The 8,890-nt window shown below is 41.7% G+C and overlaps 1 pseudogene; it reads right to left on the reverse strand.

Annotated features, from left to right (window-relative positions):
* Window positions 1-536: 536 nt before the first annotated feature.
* LOC127230489 (prohibitin 1-like) lies at window positions 537-1,449 on the reverse strand (annotated as a pseudogene).
* Between the last annotated feature and the right edge of the window lie 7,441 nt (window positions 1,450-8,890).

Genomic DNA, 8,890 nt, shown 5'->3' on the forward strand with positions numbered 1-8,890 from the left:
TCACCTTCACAGCAGCCTGCTTCCTAACACCAGCATATACAAGATCAGGGTTGGAGAAACAGGCATCAAAGTTCCTGGTATCTCAGGATACTCTACTTAACTTGTGTGTTTTAAACTGATAACAACAACAGGCTTGAGAGATAGCAGAGACCAAAGAGTACTTGAGGACTTGAGTTTATTTCTCAGAACCCAAAATGGAGGGAAGAGTGGAGCCTGGCTTAATGACATTTACACATAATCAATCACAGCATCAGGAAAGTGAAGACAGGCAAAACATCAGAGCTACCGATCAATACCCTAGCCTAGTTGGTGAGTTCTAGGCCAGTGAGGACCCTAACTCAATAGATGTATTTATTATATAATTACAATGATATATTATTAACTATTTATTTTCTCTTTCTTTTCATTTGATAATTAGAGACCTGAAGTGATTTTGCTTTTATTTCCTTCATGTTAAGCCAATCATGAAATGTCACAGTGATTTCTAGGGTCGGGTAGAAGGAAAGCATATTCAGAACGATTGAGGCCACAGTCTGGTTAGCCTGAGAAGGTGCAAGCAGGGAGGCCTCACTGGGGAAGCTGGAGGAGCACCGACTGCCCTGCTGGCAGGTAGGTGATGTTGCGAGAGCGTGAGAGCTGGTAAGCAATGTCCTCGGCAGCTTCCAGTTTACGCAGCTCAATCAGGCCATCCCCTGCAGTGGCCAGGGAGTTGGCAATCAGCTCAGCTGCCTTGGAGTCACCCTCAGCAGAGATGATGGCTGCCTTCTTCTGCTGCTCAGCCTTTTCCACCACAAACCTGGCCCTCTCTGCTTCCTGCTGAGCCACCTGTTTGGCTTCCACTGCTTCTGTGAACTCCTTCCTGAAGGTCAGATGTGTAAGAGACACATCATCCAGGATGAGCCCAAATGTAGCTACTCTCTCTGAGAAGTCGTCACTCACCTGCCTGGAGACCAGCTCTCTCTGGTTGATCAATTCTCCAGCATCAAATCGAGCCACCACCGACTTGAGGATCTCTGTGGTGATGGATGGCAGCACCCGCTCATCATAGTCCTCACCGATGCTGTGTAGAAACGAGGAAGCTGGCTGGCCACCGGCCGGAAGAGGAAACGTAGTGTGATGATGTTCTGCAGATCTTTGCTACCAGTGATGACTGGTACATTCCGTGGTTGTGAGCAGCAGTCAAAGATAATAGGTTTCTGTACCCAAGGGATGAGAAAGTGAGTCCCTTCCCCTACCACAATGTCCTGTACTCCACAGAATCGGTCAAAGATGACAGCTCTGTGACCAGCATCCACATTATATAAGGCAGAGTTCACCATGCCTCCTGCAACCGCTAAAGTTAGGCCGAACTTTCCGATGGACTCATACACTTTGGCATCCATGATTCCTCCTGTTGTACCCACTCACACCTGCTTTCACGCTGACCTCCACATGAAGTCCCCAGACTCGCAAACTCTAACTATTTATTTTCTTATATATTCATTTATATATACTCACACATACCCACACACATGAACACACCCGCAAACATGCATACACACATTGGCACACACATACCCAATAATAACAAGCAGTTGTAACAACAAGTTGTGCATCGCTTCTTATTCAAAATGTTAGCAAAGAAGCTTTTGCTAAAAATATGTAATAAATGCATAACTTAATTTGATTATAAACCAAAAGAACAATCTTTCCCTGACACAGACATTTGAGCACAAGAAACATTAAAAGAATGGAATATTCACAGAAAATACATGGCAAGTAAAAGTCATTTAAAAATGCAAAGACAGTAGTAGCACAAATTCAATATTTAAAAAGCTATCATACTCGGAAAAAAACTGTTTTAAACACAAAGCATTCATTGTTCCCACTCAAAGTAAAAATGTTCTTGCTTTGCAAGGACAGTTGTCAAATTTGGTAAGTTTGTGTCCAAAATCAACTCGAATTGGCATTATATAAGCTCGCTCACTTCCTTCCTTCCCAGCAAACACATTTTCCCTGCCTGATCTGATTTGGGCTCCATCGTCTTTGAATTTGTAATTGCTTCTGCTAACTGGGAGTTTTAAATCAATTTCTGCTTTAATGTTCTGGTCTTCTCCCAACATTCGCATCTTCTCTTTGTTTTTCCACTACTGAAGTATTTGCAAACAGCTGCAATGTACAGATGAAAATATATATATTTTAGCTATAATTGAAAATAACAATATCGGATCTCCTAAAATGCTCCTAACAGAAGCACTCAGATCCATGTGCCAAAATTGCCTTTCGAATGACTTATTTTGATTCCATTCCAGAGTTTATTATTTCTTAGGACACTATGCACAGAATTTATAGAAATAGTGCTCGTGGGTAAGCTCAATGATATTTATCTGCAACTTGGACCCACCAGGAACAACAGACAGGATGGTGAGCATGCACTTGGCATGCAGCAAGGTGACCAGTTCCTGCCCAGGCTGACAGCCACACTCCTTCCTGCTCCTGTCTTGTCCTGGGAACTTTGACCTCAGCCCTCTGTCCTCTGGTGTTTCCTTGCTTGAGTTCTATTTTGTGTCAGCAGATTCCTTCAATGCAGCAACATCTCTATGTTGATTGTTAGGATATAAGTATCCCAGGAGAGCACTAACACTTTTTATCATTTCCCTATTTCTCAGAGGATTTTTCCTGGAGATTATATGGACATACACATTTTCTAAGACAGACCCAGGAAAAACCTTCCCACCTGTGAACACTGCGCATGAGCAGTCTCCACCAGTCAGCCTACAAATGGGGCTCTCTTGAGACTCTCACACATGGTCCCAGAGCAGAAAGTCTTCCATGGCTCTGGGTAAGAATGATACAGGACCATGCACCCTTTCACACCTGCCTCACTGCCTCTCTTCCTTCCCACCAATGCTCTGTCCCACCCAATCAGTTCACCCTGTGGCTCATCCACATCCAAATGCCCTGCCTGTTTCTTGGTTCTATTTTTACCTGCTTGCTTCCCTCTGCAATCCCAGCCCTCATCCACCATCTCTTATACTGTCCAGATTTTCTGAGCAAAATCCGTACCAGCCACAAGCGTAGCCTGATCACCACTATGACAATTTAATTAAAGCCATTCAGACTAAGCTATGATTCATCCATAAATTTCCACTTACTATCTGCACGATATGGAAAATATTACTTCATCATACTGAACCTCAATTTTTTTTGGTCTATAAAATGGTGATAAAAATTCCCAGCCCATAATATGTTTTGAGAACATGAAATGATACAGGAACAGCAAAGAGCAGTTGAGTGCTGGGGAAGTGTTTCTCTGGCTCCTTCTCTGAAGATTGTACCATTTGAGACTTAAAAGAAGAGCTTTGAGACAAATGGATTGTGCCTGAGCTTGGAACAGCAGGCACCACCCCCAGAAACAGAATGAATATACCTCTCAATCTGGACAGGAGGCAGTGTTAGCAAATGTCTTTCCCCTTGTTCTCTGCAAAACTCCCCATATCCAGTAAGAGTATTGAGTGGATAAAGGCATCTGTTGCCACACCTGATGATGTGAGTTCAACCCTATGGTCCCACATAATAGAGGGAGAAAGCCCACTCAAACATCTTGTCTTCTGACCTACATAGAAACTCCACGCAAGAATGCATTTTCATGTTGTCCACCCCAACTCATAGTCTCTCTCTCTCTCTCTCTCTCTCTCTCTCTCTCTCTCTCTCTCTCTCTCTCTCTGAGAGGTGATCAAATGATTAAGGTTTTTTACTATTATATTATTATACATTATTTTTATATTATTTTATTATTATTATATTATTTATTTTGTGTTTATGAGTGTTTTGTCTGCATGCATGTTTGTGTACCACTGGAGTGTAATATCTGCAGGAGCCAAAAAGATGCATATGATCCATGAGAACTGGAGCTATAGACAGTTGGTCCCTTGACCTACCTACATACCTTGAACTACATTGACAAAGCATGTCCAGAAAAAATATGTACATGCTCTGAAAATGCCAGAAAAAGCAGGCACCATGCAAATAATCTATAAAAGAAATTACGACTCATGGACCAGGGCCCTTGAATCTTGGACATTTCCCATCTTCTTCCCCCACCTCAAGTCTCAGATGTGCCTTTCTCCTTGATAAACTGTATCTATCACTGTCCATGTTTCCTTCTTTCCATTCTTTGCTCCAGAACATACAGCATGAAAGCTCAGTGAGTGACTGTTGGATTCTTATCTATGCCTATAACATATCCACTAACCCTGTGTAAGTTCTAGTAACTTCCAACCCTGCCATATTTGCAAATAAGGCATGCCCTGAGAGGGGTGACCATCCCCACCAACCCTGGTGCCTGAAGTAAATGCTCAATAAATGTTTGCCAAATTCAATTTCCCTTGTCCCTGGATTAATTGGTGGCAGGCATGAGGAGCTGGACCCTCCAGGGTGGCTGTAATGCCCACAGACTTTGTGAGTCTTGTCTTGAAGGGTTGGGCAGTAGCCACCCCCTTCTTTGCCTCTGACCTCTCCTGCTTCTTCAGCGTGTTTACGGACATAATTACTGCATGCTATTGATTTCCTGACAGCGCCTGGTGTAACTATTTTACAGAATTAAGCTAATTTCATACACTGAGGCTTTTATGGTCTTTGGCAAACTTGACCCAAGAAGTAATTCCCTCTACTCCCTGGGAGCTTCTGCCTCTTCCTGGAACTGCACTTTTCTAGAGCTCCTCCATCCCTAAGGCCAGTGAAATGCCCAGCCTCTGCCTCCTCCTTGTAGCCCCATACTGAGGGACTTCCCACTGGTGACATCATAGGCACACAGAGAAGTGTGGGAGGACCAGGAAGGTGGAACTCCTTCAGTCTGCCCTGTGATCTCCCTTTCCCTGCATGCTGCTTTCCAGCATGCATCTACCCCCTCACAATTTACAGAGGGATCTAAAGCACACATTGTATCATTTACTCAGCAGATCAATCCTGTGATTACACTGCTGTCTGCTTTAAAGGTGTTGAAAATGAAGCTGGAACAGTTAGGCAGGCTTGTGATACAAAGTGTTCACACCTGGCCTTTGCACGCCTCACCTAAAAGCATCCCCACAGTATTCTTCCTACTGAAGATGAGATACAGAGCCAAGATAAAAACATTGTGACCTCTACTGCCAAGCCATTTTTCAGAGTTACAGGGTCTTTTATGACACAGCCCAGTCCACCATGCTGCTCTCGCACACCCTCTCCCTTCTGCCTCACAAGTCAGCTGCACCCATGAAGGACCTCGGCTAGTCCAGCCTCCACCAGGTAGCTCTTCATTGTAAGCCCAGCCATCAGTGACCTCTCCTTAATCTGAGCAGCAGACATGCTGTCTATAGTGTGAGAAGACATATACACAAGTCAATGTTTAAGAAAGATGAATCTTATCCCCATTTTCTCGGAGAGAAATAGCCCGGAGTTAGCTGAACCCAGACCATGTGCTTTTCAATGGACATAAATTTCTCAACTTTCCAAGTTGCCCCCATTCTCTCTGAGAAATAATAGAACTCCCGAAGAGCCTGAATGTATCCCAACTCCACAGATGAGGTCCATGGAAGTCATACTAATCATTGTATCCATGTGACTTAGGATAGTCTAGTCCATGCAATCATAACTGCTCATAGGACAGGGAAGAGAAGGAAGGGGAGTTTAGACATGAAGAGAGAAAGTGGCTTAATGTCAAAACTCTGAGCTGGAAGATCAAGCCTTGCCTGAAGCTAATGAAGCTCTTTTGTCAGATGTTTCAGCTGCAAGAGGCAATTGGCTTCTCTTTGTCTGAAGCACTATGAGTCAGGATTTCTGCCCCTGAAGGGATGCTAGCACATTCACTTGAATGGTGGTGTTTGTTCTAACGCATAACAACTCAGTAACAGCCTGACCCTCTATTCAGACTTTGAGTTTTTATATGGGAGTATACCAAAACACAATTAGCTCCATTGATTTTTTTATATGACTTATTGGATTTTTGTTTTATCTGATAACAAAATAATACATGTCCATTAAAAACAATTTAGAGGCCCTACCATGGAAGATTACCACTAACAAACAAGATATATTTACTTTTATTTAATTATGTATGGTATGTTATGAAGTTGGAATGGATGTGTATGTGTGTGTGCATAATCTTGGATCTTGCTTCAGTCACTTGTGCCAGCAGGCTAGCACAGCAGAAAATAAAATGGGAAATCTCTCATGATGAATAGCCATGTGACTTTACATAGGCTATGCCTACATAATGAAGGATGGTGAGTTTGTTCAGCAGGTAAAGGCACTTGTCCAACAAGACTGGAGACCTGAGTTCAATCCCTGGAATCCATGTAAAGGGACAGGAAAGAATTGATTACACACAGCTGTCCTTTGACCTCCACAAACATGGAATGCCACTAGCATCCACACCCGCACATCATGCTGCACACAAAGAGAGAGAAAAAGTGATGGTAATTGATTTGTAGAGGTTTGTGAAAGTTAAAGCACACATATTAAGTATATAGTGTGAAAACTGCCATGTGCCATGAGCTCTGATTTGATAAATTAAACTTGAGATATGAGGGCTAATCAACAAGTTTTTTTGGTTGCTGTTATAGGAGCCAGTCCAGGACATTGTAAGATATATAGGTTAATCCCCGCCCCATACACACTGGATGCCACCACACTCCAAATTATCTCAACCCCACCTTTATCTTCAGAACTAAAAGTATCCAGACAGTAGTTAAGTGGTCCCCTGGGGAACAAATCATCCCACTGCAAGCTACGCTTGCAGGATATTCACCACAGTATATTTTAACCCATTCTTTATTGTGTAATTAGAATGCACAGAACCTTCTTAGATCGCAGTCAGATTGTATCTGTGGTTGAACTGATAGAATTCCAACTATTCAAGTATTCACATTAAGATGATTTCTAACCTTTCATGATAGGTCTCATCTTCTTAAACTAGAGCAGCACTCATTTGTATGACAACTTCTCTGCAATGTTGGTTGTGAATATAGCATGCAACTGTCAAAGAGCATGGCCTGAGACACCTCAGATTTGGAGCTACTAGTCACTATATTCTTCCATTTTTGTTGCACCTGCAGAGTTGTGTGCTTTTATGCAAGCCTTGTGGTTTAATTATGGAAACCTTGTGGTTTAATTATGGAAAGAAATGATTTTCAATATTTTCCTAGCATTATACTCTGGATTTCAGCAGGAATTCAAGTATCTTTGGTTAGTTAGGATGTTTGATTTTAAGAATTGCTATTTGGTTTACTGATAGAAGTTTGATGGAAAAACAATGATGATTAAATGAATTTAGGCTTAGGCTTAGGACAGAATTTGTAACAATTTTTTTAAAAAGACTCAAGCATACTTCTGCCATTTTGTATCCTGTATTTAAACAAAGTGACATTCTCAGCATCGACAACCACAATGTCAAACAACTGTCAGCTCTAAAATATGGAAGGGGTTCTACATTGTTCAGTCGCAAATATTGGCTCAGAATTTAACTCTTTATTTGAAAATTAGCAAGCACCTTCATCTCATTGTCAATGCAATTTTGGTGTGGGCTTTAATAAATGGTAAAATTATACTTTTCCAAACAATTATTTTAAAGGCTGCCTTAAATCCCAGCACTTGGGAGGCAGAAACAGGTGGATCACTGTACCTTTAAGACTATCCTGGTAGACATAGTTTCAGATCAGTAGGGTTATACAGTGAGATCTTGTCTCAGTAAATAAGTGGATAAATAAATAAATAATAGAAATTTCACTGATTCACATCAAGAAATGCAGTGATCTATGGGTATAGCAATATGCTGTTAGGAGTCATTTTATTGCTATATTCATCTAGCAGAATAATAATAGCAGGTTTTCCTCAAGGGTTATGATCTACCTATCTATTCTCAGGTTCTTGGCTTTGTTAACAGTGTCAGTATGGGTTACTTTTCTCCTCTAGTAGCCTATATCATACCTTACATCACTATGAATGCTAGTTAGTCATTATGAATTAAGCTTCTAGTCAAGGACACATTCAATTTCTCCATGTTCAATGACGTGAGTTATGTGGTATCTTCAACGATAGGATCTTACCATCAGGTTGTAAAGGGTAACCAAAACATTGACAATAGCCTGAAATACTTAAGGGAGTGATACTCAACAGTATGCAACCCATTCATGGCACTGAGTGTTGTGGGAATTCTGTCCGGTATCATTTGTATGGGGGCATATGTCTATGGAGACACATGACCCCATAAAGCCTCAGGGTAGGGGTGTTCCCCAGGCTCTCTAGGACAGGGTAGGAGCTGGCAAATTCAGGTCTTGGAGCTTTCCCATGGACATTTGGGAAGGAGGTTATGGTGGCAGCAGCAGAGATCTTGTCCCCCAGTGAGAACAGCAGAATGTGTGATGATGTAATCCAAATCTTTTAATCATAGTATACAGATTTTTATATTAATAAAAGGTAACACTAGGTAACCTGCATAAGACCAGTGAGTCCAAGATCTAACACTAATGAAAAAACTGACTTAGTGGAATCCATTCTATATGGAGAGATACTTTTTCCAGCCTAGACACAGGGGTGTGGTGGTGGAGAGGTGCCTTGGTCCTGCCTCAACTAGGTGATGGGACAGACTTAGTAGACTTCCTAGGGGAGGCGTTACCCTCCTCGAGGAGCAAATAGGAGAAGGTAGAAGTAAGGGGAGGTGGAGGAGAGGAAGGAGGAGGAACTGGGACTGGGATGTAAAAAATAAATTAATAAAAATGCAAAAAAAAACTAAATTAAAAAACTAAATTAAAAAAAGAAGGTAACACAATCCCCAGACTTCCCTCTTTAACTGAGTGTTTTATTTAGTAGTATATGATGTCTAGTTGTGGCATTGTCTCAACTACTACATTGTAATTCCATTTAAATTTTATTT

The sequence above is a fragment of the Phodopus roborovskii genome, unplaced genomic scaffold, assembly GCF_943737965.1.
Source record: "Phodopus roborovskii unplaced genomic scaffold, PHOROB, whole genome shotgun sequence".
Taxonomy (NCBI): Eukaryota; Metazoa; Chordata; class Mammalia; order Rodentia; family Cricetidae; genus Phodopus; species Phodopus roborovskii.